Raw genomic sequence first — 22,700 nt, forward strand, 5'->3', positions numbered from 1 at the left:
CTATGGAGCCAGTGATGCCATCCAGCCATCTCATCCTCTGTCATCCCCTTCTCCTCCTTGTGCTAATGAAGTGATTCTTGGAGGATGGGACCTGGTTGCCAGAGAAACTAAACATGTAATTACATGATTGGATCTTTTAGCTCCACCTCCCAGCCTGCCAGAAGAAGAGGACTGGAAATTGTCTTCCTCTGTCTGAATTATTTCACTTAGCATAATATCTCTAAGTCCATCCATGCTATAGAAAATGGCAAGATTTATTTTCATGGCTGAATAATATTCCCTTGTGTGCTATGATAAGTTGCTTCAGTCATGTCCAATTCTTTGTGACCCTATGGACTGTAACCTGCCAGGCTCCTCTGTCCATGGGATTCTCCAGGCAAGAATACTGGAGTGGGTTGCCATACCCTCCTCTAGGGTATCTTTGCTACCCAGGGATTGAATCTCTTACATTGCCTGCATTGGCAGGAAGGTTCTTTACCACTAACACCACCTGGGAAGACCTTATGTATATAAATGCAACCTAAGTGACTATCCACAGATAAGTGGATAAAGATTCTTCTTTAACCACATCTTCTTTATCCACAATGAAATATATATATTAAGAAGATATATTTTAGGTTTCAATTTTGGAAAGGCAAGATATGAAAAGTTGTTAGGAGATTTGAATGCTTGGTTGAGCCAGAATGGGCTTCCCAGGTGGCTCAGACAGTAAAGAATCCACCTTCAATGTGGGAGACCCTGGTTCAATCCTTCGTGCAGGAAGATCCCCTGGAGGAGGAAATGGGAACCCACTCCAGTATTCTTGCCTGGAGAATTCCATGGACAGAGGAGCCTGGTAGGCTACAGTCCATGGGGTCAGAAAAAGTTGGACACAACTAAGTGACTAACACTTTCACTTTTTTTTGAGTCAAGATTATGGGATACTTGGCTATCTAAGATCATGGGATGCTTAAATACCAAAGTGACTATAAACTATTTTAAAAGTAAGCCTGGAAGGTAACTTGATTGGAAAGAATCTTAACTTTCTCCTAAATGAGAAACATTTGTTTTCCTGAATAATCAAGGAAATAATAAACATAATCTGTGAAAATGAGTCTGTATTACAGAATTTTTTCTATCTAGACAGAAGATAAAAATAAACTTTCACGACTATTTATCAAGACCTAGTCAATAATCCAAGACAAATTTTTTCATTTTAACAGAAAACTAAATTCTAGTTTTATATTATTATAATATTTGATATAAAACTCTTTTTGAAAATTTTATAAACAAAACTATCAAACTGTACCCACCTCTAACCAGGATGAATAAAATTCCCATTTACTGAACCTCTGTAACTTCCTATTTCCTATACAGTCTTTAAGTACAGGTTTTCAAAGTGGAAAAATATGAAAACATTCATAAAACACCCCAAATATAGATTCTCCATACCATCAAAAAATAAGAGATAAAAAGCATATAAACTTATATTTAGTAATTAATGCTTCAGTCAGTATTCCATCTTACCTAGAAATGATCTGGTCTTTAATGAATATCCATTAATTTATTCAATTTAATATCAGTGCAAGATTTTAAATTATCTAAAAATCTTGGAAGCTATCATTTAGCTGACATATTATAAAATATAATTAATGTTGAAATAAAGTTATTAGAACAGTGATTTAATTTGATTAAACACAAATTCACACTATTCAAAACCTTAAACAGTTAGTAGAAATAATGCTCAGTTCAGTTCAGTCTCTCAGTCCTATCTGACTCTTTGCAAATTCAGCACACCAGGCTTCCCTCTCCATCACCAACTCCCAGAGCCTACTCAAACTCATGTCATCACATCAGTGACATGTCATCGCATCATGTCGTCACATCTCATCCTCTGTCGTCCCCTTCTCTTCCCACCTTCAATCTTTTCCAGCATCAGGGTCTTTTCAAATGAGTTGGTTCTTTGCATCAGGTGGCCAAAGTATTAGAACTTCAGCTTCAGCATCAGTCCTTCCAATGAATATTCAGGACTGATTTCCTTTAGGATTGACAGGTTGGATCTCCTTGCAGTCCAAGGGACTCTCAAGAGTCTTCTCCAGCACCACAGTTCAAAAGCATCACTTCTTTAGCGCTTAACTTTCTTCACAGTCAACTCTCACATCCATACATAACTACAGGAAAAACAATAGCTTTGACTAGATGGACCTTTGTTGGTAAAGCAATGTCTCTGCTTTTTAATATGCTGGGTTTAGGTTTGTCATAGCTTTTCTTCCAAGAAGCAAGCGTCTTTTAATTTCATCGCTGCAGCCACCATCTGCAGTGATTTTGGAGCCCAAAAGAATAAAGTCTGTCACTGTTTCCATTGTTTCCCCGTCTATTTGCCATAAAGTGATGGGACCAGATGCCATGATCTTAGTTTTCAGGATGTTGAGTTTTAGGCCAACTATTTCACTCTCTTCTTTCATCAAGAGGCTCTTTAGTTCCTCTTCACTTTCTGCCATAAGGGTGGTGTCATCTGCATATCTGAAGCTATTGATATTTCCTCAGAAGTAATGCTTAGCTTATTTAAGTAGTACTAGCTTATTCCATGGAGAAGGCAATGGCACCCCACTCCAGTACTCTTGCCTGGAAAATCCCATGGACAGAAGAGCCTGGTAGGCTGCAGTCCATGGGGTCTCAAAGAGTCGGACACAATTGAGCGACTTCACTTTCACTTTTCACTTTCATGCATTGGAGAAGGAAATGGCAACCCACTCCAGTGTTCTTGCCTGGAGAATCCCAGGGATGAGGGAGCCTGGTGGGCTGCTGTGTGTGGGGTCGCACAGAGTCGTACACAGCTGAAGCGACTTAGCAGCAGCAGCAGCTTATTCCATAAGTAACCCTGTATGAACATAAGAAGAACATACCCAAGTAAAATAAAAATGTAATCTTGTATGATTCTTAAATGATGATATCCCAGAGAAGATATAACTGTTTTACCAAACCAATATTAAATTAGTCTCGTTTGCAAAAGCTTATCAAAATTATGTGAACTTGAATTCTTAAATTATTTCAGTTAATTTCATTAAGAATATCTTTTTTTAGCTCACTGAAATCATTAAAAGATAAGTTTCTTTGATTTCTCAGAATTTTAGTAATATTCAATTTATATAAATACCATTTATCCCTATAAGTCAATTACAACAGAGTGCCTTTAATTGGAGAGACTTTGTTATCTAATTTATGAATCTTACACACTCACTCAACACTTAAAGGTCATTGTAAATTATAGATGTATAAAGATTCAGAAAAGATATATAATATTTGTATGTTTGAAAAAGAGCTTATTATAGCTCGAGTTTTAAAATTTCAGCCATGGGTCAAACACACATATAGAAATACAAAACTCACAAGTTCAGATATTCACTTCCCAATGGGCATGACATTCTTAACTGATTTGCGCTCAAAAGAGAAAAATAGACAAACAAATGTCTTGAACACATCTCTTCTTACAATTCAGATCATGAAAGTGAATCCCTTGAACTTACAGAAGCAATGGAGCTAAGAATTGTTTTATACTTTGAAAAGGTTATGCAAAAAATGCTGATTATGTGACACAGACTCTCTGTGGCCCACAAAATCTGAAATATTTACTGTCTGGCCTTTAACAGAAAATGCTTCCGTATCCCTGAGACTTAGTCAGAGGCCTCCAAATGGTTGTAGAAGCATTTGGACTCTTCTCTTATGAAGGCACAAGAAGCCTATTCAGTTTTTGAGTTCTAAAACAACCTCTGAAGCCTACATCAGAACAGTAGTTTCTAAAATTAAGCTTTTTCCTTCTCAAGAACTTAGCTGGTTTGAGAGTGAAAAATAAATGCTTCTTAAAAATCAAGAGAGATGGGGTTCAGGATTGGGAACTCATGTACACCCGTGGCTGATTCATGTCAATGTATGGCAAAACCAATACAGTATTGTAAAACGAAATAAAGTAAAAATAAAAATTAAAAAAAAATCAAGAGAGATGTTGGTACCATAACAATTAATTAGAAAAAGGATGAAGACTCATTTTGCTATGGCCCAGGGAGATCAGAAGAATGTTGGGTTGTGCCTGAGTGGGGTGTGTGTCCTGTCTTTAGAGGAGGTTAGTGAGCCTAGAAGGAGGAGAACCTGGTGACCTCTGCTCTCAGGAAGATGGACCAGTGCCTGCAATCTGCCTACATTTGAGATGACAACTTCACAGTATCTGAGCTGAGGCATATGGTGAGCTGTTCCTCACTTGGGTGTGAGGGTCTCCTTCCACAGATGTCTATAATTGCCTGTAGATAACTCAGCAGAATGTACACCCCAAGATGTAGTGGTTGTCATTGCTTAATCACTAAGTCATGACTGACTCTTTGTGACTCCGTGCACTGTAGCCACCAGGCTCCTCTGTCCATTGGATTGAGTGTGTTGCCATTTCCTTCTCCAGGGGTTCTTTCTGGCCCACTAATCGAACCCAAGTCTCCTGCATTGGCAGGTGGATTCTTTACCACTGAGCCACCTGGGAAGCCTAACACTTTGTGGAGCCCCATTCAAATTGCCTATGTGCACACCCCCACTTTTTAATGGCCCAAAACATAGAGGTTAGAAATAGGGGTAAGAAAACTGGCTTTAATCCCAGAAAGATGATGATGGTGCAGAGGACAAAATGCATGTGTATATTTGGATAGGTCTGCACAACAATAAAACCTAATACCATTTTATCTCTGGTAAAGGAGGATAATAACTAAATATAGTTGTTTCAGAGATTAAATGAAATAATAAGTATAAAACTCTTAGCACACAGCCTGGCACATGATCAGTGCTCAATAAATGATAGTAGTATTATCTAAAATGATTTTTAAAATTAAATTAGGGCTGCAGAAACCCTGGGAAATGGCACTTTACATACACAGAGAAGCCTTCATTGAGTTGCATTCAACTCAGTCCCACAGTCAACATATAATATGTCCAAGGCACTAAGATCTGTGGAGGAGACCATGGTGATAGACATAGTCCCTGTGCTGGACAGGGGCTTCCCAGGTAGCTCAATGGAATCTACCTGCCATTGCAAGAGACCTAGGAGATGTGGGTTCTGTCCCTGGGTTGGGAAGATCACCTGGAGGAGGAAATGCCAACCCACTCCACTATACTTGCATGAAAAGTCTCCTGTACAGGAGACTGGTGGGCTACATTCCATGGGGTTGCAAAAGAGTCAGACACGATAGTGGCTGAGCATGCACCACCACTGTACTGAAGGAGTAGGGTCAAAATATGTTTTAAAACAGTTTAAATAAGACAGTATGAAAAAACTGCCATGAAAGCTATATAATTATTTCAACTAATTAAGAACTCTTTAATCTCTCTAGCACTTTCTTTTCTATCTAGCTAGTTTCTATTTTCCTTCTAATGTATTTTTCTTAAAATTCAAAAGATGTATTTACTAATGAGAATATTAATCTATCTTATACATTTATTGGCCATACTGAGGATTATCTATGGGCTTTTAAATAAGGATTATCAATAGACTGAATTCTTCTCAAAAGTGTATAGATTGCACTTCATAGATGACCTGAAAGAGTTGAATATCTACTTTTTTCTTACTTTGTCCCAGTTAATTGTTTTTCAGCTCAAATTGTGAGAAGCCACGCTTAGGGTTCTGGAAAAGTATGATTACAAAACTGATGCTGAAAGAAATTTACAGTGTGACTTGTGCTGTCTGTGGTCACCACACAACGCCAGAAATAAAAATTATACTTCGGTAGAAAATTAAGTACTCTCAGTCTTCCTGGCTGTCTTCCTGTCACTCTGCAACAAATTCTAGAATGTTGTCTTTGAACTATTTTGCAGGGTTTGTAAACTGTAGGTAATTGGCAGATATGTAAACTCTGTCTTGTCTATGAGACTTCCTTGCCCCTTGAGAAAAACCAGTTTTGTCACCATTTACAATTTTATTCCTTTATTCCCTTAAGTTTGTGCTTTTTATTTTTCCTTTGAACTGGTTATAACATGTCTGAGTTAAAGAAAAAAAATTATGCTTATGCTTGTTCAAATAGTAAGGAAGACTTTTTTCAGGACTTTTGTGATAAATGTCAAGACTATTGAGATACTGGGCTCAACTCCAAATACAGCAAGTGAGTGAAAGTTGCTCAGTCATGTCTGACTCTTTGCAACCCCATGGACTGTACAGAATACTGGAGTGGGTAGCCTTTCCCTTCTCCAGGGGATCTTCCCAACCTAGGGATCAAACACAGGTCTCCCACATTGCAGGTGGATTCTTTACCAGCTGAGCCACCAGGAAAGCTCAAGAATACTAGAGTGGGTAGCCTATCCCTTCTCCAGTGCATCTTCCTGATCCAGGAATCCAACCGGGGTCTCCTGCATTGCAGGCAGATTCTTTACCATCTGAGCTCCCAGGGAAGTCCAAATACAGCAAAAACAGCTGGGAATTTATAGCCAAACAGCTGAGTGAGCAGATGAACAATGAAAATTTACTAAGAGTGGATTTCAAGGGTGGAGGGATTCTTTCTAAACCAACTTAACAGGATTATTCTTGAAGGCAGGCCAGGGTTATCAGATATCAAGGATGGAGATTCTAAATGGATTCTTGGTAAAACCAGGCTATGCAGGTTCATCAAGGACTAAAGGTTGAGACCTAGTAGAAAATAAGACTCAGATGTCATGGAAAGAGATTCACATAATGAGTAAAATAAACATTATAAACATATTTATTTTCATATGTTTATAAGAAACATGATTCTACATTTTCTGAAAATAATCTTTTAACACAGACAAAACATTTCTTGTGGTGTTTAACCACCACATCCAGGACATATATTGACTGAATTATTTTTAAAGAAGCTCTGAATTCTCAACATTACGAAAAAAGAAATATGTCAGTTTTTATTAGAAAATACTAAAATATTAAAGGAATCTCTTATAAACAATAGAGCAACAAATACACCACATTATTTTTCCTCTAGAGAGCCACCACATTTAGGTTTAATTAAAAGAAGAAAATAAAACAGGAAGATACTGCATGTAACTTGAATATAAAGACATTCACATAAGATGAACATTTCAGGAAATAGAAGGTCTTAAATGCTGATTATGCTAGTTCCATTTAGTAAGAAAATAGTTACCATGGAAATGGTGAGTGTATATGGTATTTCACTTCCACATTAAGACAGCTTCTAAAAGGAACGCATTTAGTGAACACTTGTTCTTAACACTGTTTGAAAGTAGCAGTGGCTCATAAAGAATGTGGCATTTCAATTTAGATTCATTATATTAGTAAGTCTGCTTTTTTTTTTTTTCATTTCACTATAATTTGAATAAACATGACCTGTTTTAGGGGTTTTTATAACCTATATACATCATGTATTTTTACTTCCAGTCTAGGGCCAGAGCACCATTTTGGTCATAGGTTTTCTTTAGAATATCACATTTTGGGGCACAATTCTACTTCTAGCCTGCAGCATTCACATATGGCTAATAAATTTTATAATGTAAAGTAAATCAGAAAGAGCAAAACAAATACCATATATTAAAGCATATATGTGGAATCTGAAAAAATTGGTATAGACAATCTTTTTTTATAGAAATAGAGACACAGACATAGAGCACAAATGTATGGATACCAAGGAGGAACAGTGGGGGTGGGATGAATTTGGATATTGGCATTGACATATATACACTACTACAGTTTAAAACATACCTAGTGAGAACCTACTCTATAGCACAGGGAACTCTACTCAATGCTCTGCAGTAACCTAAATGGGAAGGAAACCCAAAAAAGAGGGAATATACGTACACATATTGCTGATTCACTTTGCTGTACGGTAGAAAGTAACACAATATTGTAAAGCAACTGCACTCCAACAACAATTTTGAAAAAATTAAAAAGAATTATGTTGGTCCAAAGTCACAGAACACTTAGAATATGGGGACCTGGATTAGGAACCTGGATATCCTGAAGGTTTCCAAATTTGAGGTTCTTAAATTCATGGACTCAGTTACTAATTTCATATCTCCACCCCTGCCCAGGGCTGGTCATGACACGAGTCGTAAGCTCTGGCCTGGCTGAAGCTGTCCCCAACCCCTGTGTCCAGCTGCAGGCTCCCCCACCTTCCCAGCATGCTGTTTCCATCTGTCAGCAGCACTCAGGTGCACTGGGCTTTCCCCTATCTCTTTATGTTACACCCAAAAACACCACTCATCTTAACCAAGAAATGTATTGATTCTGGGTGAGTAAGTATCAATAGCTATTAATTTCATGATTCTAGTTCTAATGTACCTTTGGGCATAAGGATGGATTATTTAAAGTGTAGCTTCTCTGACATTCTGTGTATCTTTAGAAGGCTGTTTTAAATATTTATAAGTACACACCAAGTTGAGAGAACAGTACCGTATTAGAAACCAGAAGGATTTTAATTCTAGCTCTGTCACCAATTAGCTAAGTGACTTGGGTAAATCACCTCTATTACTCCCAGAAAATAAGAGACTGGAATACTCTTTTTGCGTATTTCTAGCATGAACATTAAGAAGGCTCTAGACATCAGAGTGGAAAAAAAGACCCTAACAATACAAGCCAAAGTCTTCAGCATCCAAATTTTTCTAGCTTGTGATTACTCATTCCATAAAAGCAATTAACATAGTCTTGGGCTCATGAATAATGTTGAATGGTTGAAGAATGAAGGGGACAAAATCAATTTACTTCCTAAATATATCTTGAATCTGTCCCTTCTAAATCCGTGCTGTCACTGTCCTACTTCAGCCATCACTTTTTTTTCCCCCTGCCCAGCTGCCAGCTAGCCTCTTATGGGGTCTTTTTGCCCCTATTGCCATATCCCCTTACACTAATACCCCATGTGACCATCCACGTGCCAGAACCTATCTGCCTCCTGCTCATCAAGCATTTTTTCCCCCTCAGTTCATTTAGTATGCTACTCAGCATCTCTCCAACCCCAAATCCTATTCCCATGCTCGCGTTTCATTGTGAACACCAGTACCTACAGAGTTGCCAAGCATGAAAATTCTGTTAGCAGTTCTTCCAAGTCAGGCCTTGCACGAGTCAGCCTGTCTGGTGTCACTCGAGCCCACCCACAGAATGACTCAGTTCAGTTCAGAAGCAAAGTCTTTATCAGAGAATAGAGACGTGAGCGTAAACGCTCTCTTGCCGTTGCATCAGGTGGTGGGCAGGGTGGCTTTTCGGGGATCTAGTCAGCGAGGAGGTGTGGGGTTCGGGCCGGGCCCCGCTGTGTGGTTCCCGCCTCTCTTCCAGGATCGCGCAGCCTCTCTGCACGTGGCCTGCCGCCATCTTGCCTGAGGGCTGTTTTAGGCACTTGTACACGCCCTGAGGAGAAGGCAATGGCACTCACTCTAGTACGCTTGCCTGGAAGATCCCATGGACGGAGGAGCCTGGTGGGCTGCAGTCCATGGGGTCGCTAAGAGTCGGACACGACTGAGTGACACAGCAGCAGCAGCAGCAGCAGCAGCAGCAGCAGCACACGCCCCGAGGTGATGTGCAGCCCAGCCGGTTCATACCAGGGACAGGGGAGCCTGGTGGGCTGCCGTCTATGGGGTCGCACAGAGTCGGACAGGACTGAAGTGACTTAGCATAGCATAGCAAAGGGCTTTGCCATTGACAACTGGGAAGTGACATTGACTATTTTCTCATACCAGCTCTTTATCTGTGATCAATTCAGTTAATTCTCTCCATCCTTAATATCTTTAAAATGTGCCCCCCTCTCTTGTCCACGGACGCTTATTTCACTGAAGCCACCTGGGTTTTACAGTAGCAGCCTCTGAACTAGAGACCGGCTTCTTGAGTCTTGGCCCCTCCTTTCTTCTGTGAAGGTGTACACAGGTGGTCCCCACTCTAGATGGATAGTTACTCCCATAAGCTGTAGAGAGTCAATAATTTCCTTACTCTGCCTTTTCTCTATAAAAGTCTCTGCCCAGTCCCTGTTGGTAGAACATTCCTAACCACTTCTGGTTTGGTGCTGCTGGGTTGGAATTTATTGTTGCTCAAATAAACTTTTTCCAAAAATAATTTTTTGGCTTCCCCGGATCTTAGTTTGGCATGCTGAATCTTAAGTTTTCCTCACTACATGCAGGATCTTTTAGTCCTTGGCATGTGGATCTAGTTCCCTGTTGTTGTTGTTGTTCAGTTGCTTAGTCATGTCTGACTCTTCCTGACCTCATGGATTGCAGTATGCCAGGCTTCCCAGTCCTTCACCAGAGATCAAACCTAGGCTCCATGAATTTGAAGCGGGCAGTCTTAGCTGCTGGACCACCAGGGAAGCCCTTGCTTAAATAAGCTTTGAACTTTGAACACACCAGAGTTCATCTTTTAGTAGTGGCAAACCCAGGCCCCAGACTCGGGCCACTCTGCCTCTGGAGCCTCATTCTCCTGTCCCACCTGGCCTCACACTTGATATTTCACCCCTGTAACTCTGAGTAGTTGTTCCAAATACAGATTGTTAGATCCTGTATTCTAGGTCTCTGCTTTACTAGGACTTGCTTCCTATACCTCCTTTAGTCAGCTCAAGTGTAACATCCTTCAGGCTCTTAGCTGACCGGTCCTTCCTCCTCTTTTATGTGCTCCAGTTCACACCTCTACCACACTCTGCATCTCCAGCATTGCATTCAGCATCCTGGATGATATAATTACCTGCTTTTTTAGTATCTTTCCCTGACTGGGTGGTGTGCATCTGAAGGCAGGGATGTGTTCTGTCTTCTGATGGAGGAATAACCTTTGGTTGGGGACTGGTTGCATGTGGGATGGTGGAATTGCCAGGATTTCTATGTAGAAGGAGCTGAGAGTTGAGAGAGGGGGTTGGGGAATAAGATGAGGCTAAAATGTGAGCAGTGGCCAGACTCTGAAAGCTTTCCAAGGCATTATCCATTTCTGAGTTATTTTTCCTTTTATTAATAGGCATTGTTTGGCTATGCTTTTCCAGACAAAAATGAAACAGAATATAAATGAAATGTTTTTTGTTTTTCTTTCACAGAAGCAAAGAAAGTGATTTATCTCTTCATTTGGGGGGAAAAAAATAAAAAGATCAGCTAACAAAGGGAGTGGTTGTAAACAATAGAATTAATTGCCTCTCCTAGGACTATTATTTGCTATCTATTTAAGGCTACTAGATTTTATTTTAATTACTTTGTTGTATACTCTATTTGCATATATTTGCATACCTCTCAGTGATGCCTTTAAGGAATCTAAGATGACTTCAGCTGTCTGCAAGCCTTGCCTTCAGAGCTTAAAAAATTAGAATATCTCACAGAGAACAAAAGAAGGTGTCTCAGGGCAGAGATATGTCAGAACATCAAGGGTTCTCCTTCTTGGTATTGTGAACCCAAGATCACATGCCCTATACACAGCGAGGCCAAGCAAACCAAAAAGTCAGAGTTTGGAGTGAAGAAAGGTTTTTTTGCAAGGGCTACACAAGAAGAGCAGGGAAGCTGATGCCCAAATCCCCTGAATTCCCCAAAGAGTTTCAGAGAAGCATTTTAAAAGACAAGGTGAAGGAGGAGAGTCTTAGGTGTGTGATCAGTTCCTTAACAGTTCTCTGCTTGGTTGATGGTGAGGTAACAGGGCATTGCCAGAAGGGTTAACATTATCAATCCTCAGGCTCCACTAGGTCTGGGGGCTACAGGCTCATGGTCTTTAAGTAGATTACCTAATTATTTCTGGTACTCTTTTTACAAGGTATGCTAGACTGAATAATGGGTTCCCAGAGATCTTTATATCTAATGTAAAATATGTTACCATAAACGACATGTCTTTCCAGACATAATTAAATTAAGGTTTTTGAAATGGAAGATTGTTTTGCATTATCTGAGTGAGACCAGTATTATCATAAGGATTATATAAAAGAGAAGAGTATGTGGTATGATAATGGAGGCAGAGATTGGAGTGATATGCTTTGGATATGGAGGAAGGGACCATAAGCCAAGGAATGTGGGTGGGCACTAGAAGCTGAAAAAAAGAAGGGACATGTAGTCTCCCCTCAGAACCTCTAGAAGGAACCATCCCTGCCAACATCTTGATTTTAGTTGATTGAACCTTGCTTTGTATTTCTGATCTCCCAGAAATGTAAGGGGGGTTGTATTTGTGTTGTTTTAAGACAAGTGGTGGTGACTTGTTATAGTGACAATAACAAATACATGAGTTAAAGCAAAACAAATCTTTGTGATTTTCCAAGTGTGCACGCGTGCTCAGTTGTGTCCAACTCTTTGCAACCCTGTGGACTGTAGCCTGTCAGGCTCCTCTGTCCATGGGATTTCTCAGGCAAGAATACTGGAGTGGGTTGCCATTTACTTCTCCAGAGGACCTTCCTGACCCAGGGATTGAACCCCATGGCGCAAAGGCAGGTTCTTTACCACTGTACCACCTGGGAAATCCCAGGACCCCCTGGAAAACACCAAAGTCAGTTTAGGTGTAAAAAACACTTTGAATTTTCTCCCCATTTTAAAATCTGGGGAAATTTGGTCCCTTATTAACAGAGTAGCTTCTGAAGTGTCTCAGGGGTAAAGAATTCCGCTGCCAATGCAGCAGATGCAGGAGACCGGGTTTAATTTCTGGGTCGGCAAGGTCCTTGGAGGAGGAAATGTCAACCCACTCCAGTATTCTTGCCTGGGAAATCTCATGGACAGAGGAGCCTGGCAGGCTACAGTCCATGGGACTGCAAAGAGTTGGATAGGACTAAGCATGCATGCACACAGATATACATATAAATACATATATGTCCCAAACTTGAGTTGCATATATACACACACACATATATGTAATCTTTGCTTCTGCTTATATTGCAATGGGCTTTTCCTTGAAGTTGTATTATTCAGGGTTTCTCATATAATATATACACATGTATACATATAAAACTATGCTTTCTGACAAATGTTATAATATTTTATCTTATTAGAAATTACCCCCAGAAAAGAATTATCCATGTGTAACTAAATCATTTTGCTGTAGAGCAGAAATTAGCACATTTTAAATCAGCTGGACTTCAACGAAATTTGGCTTCCCTGGTGGCTCAGGTGGTAGTGTCTGCCTGCAATGTGGGAGACCCAGGTTCGATCCCTGGGTTGGGAAGATGCCCTGGAGAAGGAAATGGCAATCCACTCCAGTATTCTTGCCTGGAAAATCCCATGGATGGAGTAGCCTACCAGGTTGCAAAGAGTCAGACACAACTGAGCGACTTCACGTTCACTTTCAACAAAATTTAAAAAATTATCCAGATACTCAAAGATTATTTATTAATGAACTCAATTTAATATTATGTTATGTTCTTAATGTTAACTAAAGATCTTGAATATTATGTGTAAACTGGTATATTATAGAACACAATCACTGATGACATTAAACAGATTAATTATCAGAATTATAATTTAATTTGTTTAATTTGTTACCAGAACTTGTTTAAATTAAATAATTTTATGTTTTTATAACCCCGAATTTTATATCAAATATGTTTTCTTTCTGATCAGTAAACACATAGGAGTTTTGAGGACTTCAGATGAAATTATTTATTCATGTGAAAAAAATATAGAAATCTATTGTGAAATGTTTTCTTGTATTATAGTCTACATAGATAAAGTCAGGGAGAAGATATATAGCTGCTTTTAAACTGAAATGGTCAAACAAGTCTAATATGTCCAAGGATTCACTTTGGTTACATAAACTTGGGTTTTTACCAAGCAAGCAGTTTTCCTGTTAGCTATTTGTTGGTTTGTGGATTTGAGAAATGAATGATAACATATTTAAAGTATAGAAGCTTAGTTTACTTTCTGGGAATTCTGGTAATGTTAGATTTGTGTACAGGCTTATTATTACTTATAATACAATCAGAACAGAGTTCCTTTGTGAGGTTTTATAATCTATTTTGTTAATACTTGCCCAGTGTAGTTACATATTTGAGACTCAGGCAACAAGAGGGAAGTGAAAGTGAAGTTGCTCAGTCATGTCCAACTCTTTGCAGCCCCATGGACTGTAGCCTACCAGGCTCCTCCATCCATGGGATTTTCCAAGCAAGAATACTGGAGTGGGTTGCCATTTCCTTCTCCAAACAAGAAGGAAAGAAAAGTGAAGTCGCTCAGTGAAGTCGCGACCACATGGACTGTAGCCTACCAGGCTCCTCCATCCATGGGATTTTCCAGGCAAGAATACTGGAGTGGATTGTCATTTCCTTCTCCAGGGGATCTTCCCAACCCAGGGATTGAACCTGGGTCTCCTGCATTGCAGGCAGACGCTTTACCATCTGAGCCACCAGGGAAGCCAAACAAGAGGTAAAGATGTTCTCAGTGACAAACAGCTGGACAAATAGCTTGACTCTCCAGTTCTGCAACATCAGCCATAGGTCAGAAGTAAATTCAAAATCACAAAATACAAGTGGATACTTTAAAACACTGATTTGAGCTTGCAAACAACTTGACAAAGAGATGAATATGCCAGCAAACCAGATTTTCTGTTTTTTTCCTGATCTCTATTATATGTTTGGGAATCTTGTGATAGGACAACCGCCCCCCGCCACCCCCCCGGCACACACACACACACACACACACACACACAAACTCCCAAAATGTTATCTTTTAAAATTTAAAATATTACTCTCATACAGATATGGACTAAGTGCATGTAAAAGATTTATTTAATTCATTGGTAAGGAAACCAGACAAGTGGTAAAGCTGGTTCAAAATGCATTTGAGGCACAGTGCATTTAAAGGCAATGAAAAAAAGAAAAAAAAAGATTGCCAGGTAGATAAAAAATTGTTTTATAAAATGCAATAAAGGTATAATCTTTGGAGTTATTTTTTTTCTGCACGGAAATCATTTAATTTCTATAAGATAAAAATCTGATAGTCACAGTTTAACTTCGTAGCATCTGAACCCTAATTAACAGTAAATGGTATGACAGAGGTACAGTCCCATGGAAAATTAAATATTCCCTGCATGGATCTATCAGACAATGATTCAGTATAACAGTGAAACAGGACAAGCAACCTTCCTTTTTCCTCATTTTGCAATTTTTTAACTTTATGAGTATGATATTCTCCTGTAGTTGGCCCCAGGGAACTTACACAGAAATGTAAATTTCTGCTCTCGGGAAGGGAAGGTCTCTTTTATTCATTCAACAAAAGTATTTGACATGTATTTTGTGCTAGACACTGTACTGGGCCCAAGAGTATGGCAATAAGCAAATCATTGCAAAATATCTGATGGTCCTTACATTCTAGTAGTTTCCCTGGTGGCTCAGACAGCAAAAAAAAAAAAAAAAAAAATCCACCTGCAATGAGGGAGACATGGGTTTGATCCTTGGGTTGGGAAGATCCCCTAGAGGAGGGCAGTAGGAGGAGATAGATTATAAGCAACAGGTGTCTACATGTTAGGTGGAGACTGTTGGGGTGTTGAGCTGTGTGACAGTGTCAAATGATGGAAAGTGCTAAGAATCAAGCAAGAAGTGGGAAAGGGGAGTGTTACCACTTTTAGGAAACACTCATAGAAGTGACGCTTGAGTGGGTATAAAGGTAGCAAAGAGGACTGGTGCCGAGGTTGGGCACAGGGAGATGATGGAGTTTGTATTGTGCTCCCTCGGAGAGAAGGGTGTGAAGAGGGAAACTTCTAACAGGTATGGGCTTAGATGCCATTTCCGAACTTTGGCGTTATTGCGTGTAACCATTGGGTGGTCAAATGCTGTGCAATAACCATGCATAATAACCATTGTATGGTTCTAAAAGTTTGGCCTTTACCATGTCCAATAAATTTTGGGCTCCTAATAACACAGTTTTTGAATCATAAATTATATTTGTTTAATTTTAAATGATAAAGACAGTTAAGTGATAAAATAATTATTATATTCCTTTAGGGATTTTTAAAAATGATATAATGTCATAGATGCTATTCCACCTCCTGCTTTAAGCTGTTTTGGGAGAGGAAAAAAAAAAGTGCTACATTATGTTTTAGTCTTTTCTTCTCCATTATAAGTCTGTCTGGAAAGTGTGCCTGTCATTGATTTTGATCTGAAAAACTCTTTTTTTCCGTAACTTAATTTCATTTCTACAAAAGAAAAGTACCACTTATAATATTGTATATGTCATGCAGAGAAGAGTAGAAATATTAATTGCCAGTGCTTCAGTCTAATTTGTGCATCTCTCAGAAATGTCAGTAATAGGCAGCATGCACTTCTGAGGATGGTGAGTCAGCAGAACAGAGAGTGCTTAAATAGAAACAACCCAAGCATGTGATAAAAGGTACTCAGGGGTGATTGGCAACCCTAGTAGGATGGTGCACCAGTGAACTTGATAATATGAAGACACCCAGAAGACTGTATTACCTTGGAAATCTAATGGAACCAAGTAGTCTTAAAACAGGCCCTTTATGTCGTTAAGGATGATTTTTTTCAGCACTACCACGTCACAGGCTCTGCAGTATTTTGGTAGTAAGAGATCTGAATCAGCAATCCAAGGGGAATTTCAATTTTGGTTAAAATTCCTGCTTGACTGTAACTTCTTCTCTTTTCAAATCAAGTTGAGTCAAGTTATTTGTATACGTACACAGTTAGAAACTCTTTGCAGGCACCTACTGCCTCATAGGTGTACTGCCGAAGTTTTCAGACTTGAATAACAGCACTGCCTCTGAATCTTATGCCACTCATGGACACTGATCATGACAGTAACTACTACTGAGTTGCCATTTTAGGACTAAGTCTTAAAGACACTATGTGGCTTTGTGTAAGTCCTAAGCTTGGGGTTTGAATTTTCTTTTCTACTATGCTAGTTACTCGGCCCTCAGATAATCTTGGCAGTTTTTCATAAGAATCATAATAAGCAAATGGAAATGTTTAAAATTCTTCATGTATTACAGTCTTAGGTTAAAGTGCCAAATAAGGTCACACATGGAAAGAAACTTTAGTGTAGATTGAAAAATGAGGACTTTTTTACTTTTATAGCTCTGTCCCACTTAGAATCACTTTTCATCTAGTAGGGGAAAAAAAGCAATTTCATGAAGTGCTAATTTTAATCAACTTGCATCTGTATAAGGACCTAAAGCCCTCCTCTTGCATATTCCATTATATAATTCCCCCCTTTCTAGGCCTGACAACGCTGAAAAGATTTATACCTGGACTTGTGGTTCGATATACCAGTGAAAACATATGATGTTTTTTTCCAATTTCAAATATCATCTTTTTTCCTGAATATTAGTTTACAGAAGGGCTTTGCTATGTACTGCAGTACATATCAAATTCAACTAAAAATCAGAGTAAATCTCAGGTTCTTTCTGCATGTGAGAGAAGTCTGCTTATTCTGTTGATTTTTTCCTAATAGGATTACAGATTTCAGTGATTTTTGAATTGAGGGAAAGAGATCAAACATCTTATTTCTTAGCTTTTCTTTTCATAATTCAGATATGCTATAGAGTCTACTGGAATGGTTTTCACCACTCAGCACAAATGTTATAGCTTGATGCAGTTGTTTTTGCTAAAGTATAATGGCCTTTACTGCCCTAAAACCACTTCACCAAGGTTCAGAGGGGAAGCTTTTTTCCCCCAGAAACAACTTTAAAAGGCACTCTTTGATTTCAGTGGTTAGGGGCCAGGTTAGTTCCCAGAAGACATAAATGAAAACAGCTTTTCCAGAAGCACAAGTCTCCATTCTAAGGAGTCCTGGCATTGTTACTTAGGTAGACTCAGACTTACTACTTCTTATGTTATGAGAGATACCAGCTCGATGGTGGTACCTCTTTCTGTGTTATCCCTATCCCTAGAAGATGCATCAGTCAGGATTCCTTGTAATACTGACAGCACACCCATATAGAGTAACTGAGGAAGATTTAATGAAGGGTCTCATTTCCAGGGTGTAACTAGGACTAGGAAATCCATGAAGGATGGTGAAGGCAGTCAATAGGAGAGGTATTTACTTGTGCCATGGCCTGTGGGGGCAAAGGGAAGGAAGTGACTGTTAGAACCTGGAGCAATATAGCTAAAAGAAAAGTACCTGAGGAGGAGCTATGGCCTTAGTAGAGCAACCTCTGGCAACTGTGACCTAGGAGCAGGGAGCTGGGGAAGTAAGTACCTGGTCCCTGTTCTGCTAGCATGTTCTGACCCTTTACTGGTGCTTCCCCTTGGCTGGGTCTAACCGGAAGCCAGAGTAAAGCCTTGGGTGAAACAACTAGGTTAGTGGATTAAAAGTGGATATGTGACTTCAAGGATGGCTCTTCCTTCATTCATCCATTCATTCAAGGAAATATGTATGTCTTTTCTTTTGTTTTGTTTTTCCTACTTACCTTTGGTACACTGATGATGAGCACTGGCATTACAAAGACACAATCTTGCTTTCTTAACGCTTACCAGTTTATAAAGAAAGGCAGATAATCAGACAATTAACCAACAATGAAGTTACAGCACAGTGCTTACAGCAGAAGTTTAAGCAAAGTGCAACTGAATCACAATTAAAAAGAGGTGTCAACTGTCAGTTCTCCAAAAAGACCTGTTGACTAAGCAAAGTTTAGTTTGGTGAAAGTGAAAGTCACTCAGTTGTGTTCAACTCTTTGTGACCCCATAGACTATACAGTCCGTGGAATTCTCCGGGCCAGAATACTGGAGTGAGTAGCCTTTCCCTTCTCCAGGGATCTTCCCAGCCCAGGGATCAAACCCAGATCAGATGAGTTTATTAAACATAGTCAAACTACCAGTGTCCAGAGTTTTTGATAAAATAGTTTCGGGTTGGTAAGCACACAGTGAGTTGAGGATATTGAGTGAGTCTTGATGAGCACTCTGTCTTGATATGTAAACTACTTGAGTTGACTCATAGTTTTATCTTATAGGAACAAATATTTCCTGGAGGAAAGAGCAAAGTTATTTTTGCTTCTGAATATTTTTTAACATAGGCAAAGGAAAATATTCTTGGTTCCAGGACTATTTAACAAAGACACAGTAAATTAATTCAATTTCAGTCTCAGAGTCAAGAAACAAAGTAACATTTATTAAACATCAGTTATTAACCAGGTAATACTGTATGCTTTAATCTTCACTCTAGCCCTGAAGAGTTAAGTAGTATTATTAGTTGACTCATTGCAAATAACCCTGATGCTAGGAAAGCTTGAGGGCAGGAGGAGAAGGGGGCAACAGAGGTTGAGATAGTTGGATGGCATCACTCACTCAATGAATATGAGTTTGAGCGAACGCTGGGAGGTAGTGAAGGACAGGGAAGTCTGTTGTTCTGCAGTCCATGGGGTCACAGAGAGTTGGACATGACTTAGCAACTGAACAACAACTTTCCTGTTTTATAGATGAGGACAGTGAGACTCAATTAACCAAGGTCACGGAGCAACTGATAGTGCCAGGAATTTACTTTCCTGTGGGAGTGGAGAGTTCGGGAAAGATATTAAAAGGAGAGAATATTCTAGATGACCTCAAAGATACATAAGATAGCAACAATTGGGGAAGATAAGATGGATAGGAATGGGGAGAATGAATTCAGGGAAAGGAAACAGTATGAATGTCTTCACCCCAGGGTATGACAGTGCCTAACACATTTTAGGGAAGGCCTGCAGGTTTGTGGAAGATTGATAAGAGGCATGAGGAACCTATGTAATTAGTATTAGGGCTCATGAAGAGAAACACTTTTCTTCACCTCCTTCTGTTGCTTTTGTTAAATAGGGACTTTCACCAAGATGTCTACCTTATCAGGATTAGATTGAGGATGTAGCTTAAACTTGAACTTTCCCAGTCCTCAAAGCAAGGGGTCACTAACCTGGTTAGTGAGATGGGGTGAAGTTCCCTGTGCTTTGTGGGCTGGTGTCTTAAATCTCTCTCACTGAAAACGGTGATGAATTGTTTTAAAATTAGTTTTATATCAGTCCTTAGGAAGATAGATTTAATTCTTCCTCTCCCAAATATATCTTAATATCTTTATAATCCTAATTCAAGTTTTTCATCACAGGAAGGTAAATATATAGTATGTATCTTTTTCTTTTCTTTTTTTTAAACAAACCTACATTTTAGAAATCCATTTTAAATGAATTAAAATTTACAACTATGTAAGTAATTTGAACAACAATTTTGTTATTTTGTTTACCAAAGCAGATGGAAACAGTTAATTGTGAATACACTGGGAAATGAGCCATTTCCAGTTCAGACAGGTAATCATAGATATTTGGGAGAGATGTTTGCCAAGCCGTGCATCACCCATCACCAAGCATCATTTTTACTTAACTAAGACAATAAAATCATGTTTTCTGACATAAATTTATACAGAACCAGCATATCTTCATTTGGCCTTAAGCTGTGTTAGTCACAACTATTATCCATTGTGGATTTTTTAGGTATTTTCAGGCTACTTTTATTTTTTCTATTTTATAGAGAAGAAACCAAGGTGCTTATCTGTTATTTTCTTCTCGATCTTGTTTCTGAAGAGTTAGACTCACAATTTGAATTTAATGGGACTGTCTACCTCCTATTGTGAAGAAAGGTTCTCTAAAGAAATAAATTAATTCTAAAGAATTTAATTCATAAATTAAAATTTGTGAAATTTCTGAAATCAATTAAACTGGAACCTTGAAGTGTTGAATAGGGCTTAGTGAGTTAATGGCTTCTTGTGACATATGAACTTGAAAGAAAAGTACTCAAAATATACAACATAATTAGAAATTAGTGTTTTATCCAGTTTTGGGAGATTTAGAAAATCCTAAATGAAAAACCTTCCACTGCACAGTGAAATACTGTTTGCTGTAGATATAAATATGAGTAGAAATATATTTGTTTACTGTATTGAATTTTACATGTTTTAAGGCTTTATTTATTTGAGGTATAGTTGAAATATTAGTTTCAGGTATACAACATTTTTCAAGGTTATACTCCATTTCAAATTATTATAAAATGTGGGGTATATTCCTTGTGCTGTGCAGTTTATTCTTGTAGCTTATTTATTTTATACATGATAGTTTGTCCCTCTTAATTCCCTACCACTAGTTTGTTCTCTCTCTGAGTCTATTTCTGTTTTGTTACATTCATTCATTTTATTTTTTAGATTCTATGTATAAGTGATCATGTAGAGTATTTGTCTTTCTCTGTCTGATTTATTTCACTAAGCACAACACCCTCCAGGTATTTTTGATGGAAAAGCATTTTCTTTTTTCCTTTTTTTTTTTTAAAAAAATTATTTATTTTTTGGAGGGTAATTACTTTACAATATTGTATTGGTTTTGCCATACATTCTGTCATTAAAAATGTTTATTTTTAACCATATTTCTCTATTTTTTTTAAGTGTACATGTAAAATTACAAAAATTTAAAAATACAGAAAAACAAAAAACAAGCCTTCTTTCTGCTACATTTCAAAATTATCAGCTCCCCTTCTAGAGTCAATGACTATAATAAATGGTCTATCATTTAACAAAATTTTATGCATATACAAGTGTCTATCCACATTGTTTTTTTTAAACACAAACTATTAACATGCTATACAAACTTACCCTTACCTTGATTCTTTTGTTTAACCATTTATCTGATAGATTGTTCTATATTGTCTTGTAAATTGTTTTTTATCTCTTTTTAAACAGCTACAAAATATTCTCTTGTATGAAAGAACCATAATTTATCTAATGTGTCTTCAGTTTAACAATCACCTCAGATAAATGAACAAGAAGACTTTCATATTTTTTTCTTTCTCTTTCTTACTTTCTCATGTGTTGAGGCTTGGCTTGTCCTGACACTTGCATCACCCCTCTGCTCTACTATGCCTCAGCAAACAATTTATATGACATGTAGTTTACTTTTCCACATTCCCACAATCTCAAATTCTGTTTGCAAGCTTACTTTGACAATGAATCGAGGATTTGGGATCTTTGTGATAATCTGTTGAAAACAAAGTTAAGGTTTATCAGTCCAGGAGTCTTGAGCCACTGTGTCATTGAAGTCATTTTCATTCTGTCAATTCTGCCCAAGAGGAATTCAGTATTTTCCCATGACAGTCTCTGTCTGGATAAATGATCTAATCCATACAGTTGTTAATAAAATTGCTTTTTTGTTGTACTGATGAGCTTTGTCAGAGTCAACATATAAATTATCAGTAAGTGAATGCTCAAGTTATGAAAAGGCACTGTAACCTATTCTTCAGTTAAGCAAAACACATTAAGTATCTGCAGTGTTACTGGTAATAGGCTAGGTATGGAGGTGCAAAGGCCTCCTAGGTGGTGCTACTGGTAAAGAACCCGCTTGCCAGTGCAGAAGACATAAGAGATGTGTGTTCAGTCCCTGGGTGGGGAAGATCCACTGGAGGAGGGAAGAATTCATGTCTGGAGAATCCCATGGACAGAGGAGCCTTGTGGGCTACAGTCTGTACGGTCTCAAAGAGTCAGACAAGACTGAAGCAACTTAGCACACACCCATGCACGGAGAAATAAAGATAAATGGAGTATGGTTTTTGCCCTCAAAGGGCTTACAGTAGGTTTCAGAAATAGATATAAAAAGAGACAATGTCTTTTCAAAGGTGGAGGGTTGATTTTGCATCATGCTATTTTCCATGTATTGAAAGCTTGCATACATCAAAAAACTGTGTTAAAACAAGGTAACTGTAGTCTAGTTGGATTATTTCAACCACCTCAATGACTATAACCCTCTGCTGCTGCTGCTGCTGCTAAATCGCTTCAGTCGTGTCCGACTCTGTGTGACCCCATAGATGGCAGCCCACCAGGCTCCCCCGTCCCTGGGATTCTCC

At 38.6% G+C, this 22,700-nt stretch overlaps 1 long non-coding RNA gene and 1 other non-coding gene across 2 annotated transcripts in view; one reads left to right on the top strand and one right to left on the bottom strand.

Annotated features, from left to right (window-relative positions):
* Positions 1–22,700, top strand: part of LOC120883123 — a 459,333-nt gene that overhangs the window by 120,462 nt on the left and 316,171 nt on the right. The window lies entirely within an intron of this gene.
* On the bottom strand, positions 14,190–14,261 carry TRNAC-GCA. Its single transcript has one exon. It is a non-coding gene; the product is annotated as a tRNA-Cys (tRNA).

The sequence above is a fragment of the Oryx dammah genome, unplaced genomic scaffold (genome assembly GCF_014754425.2).
Source record: "Oryx dammah isolate SB20612 unplaced genomic scaffold, SCBI_Odam_1.1 HiC_scaffold_24, whole genome shotgun sequence".
Classification (NCBI taxonomy): domain Eukaryota; kingdom Metazoa; phylum Chordata; class Mammalia; order Artiodactyla; family Bovidae; genus Oryx; species Oryx dammah.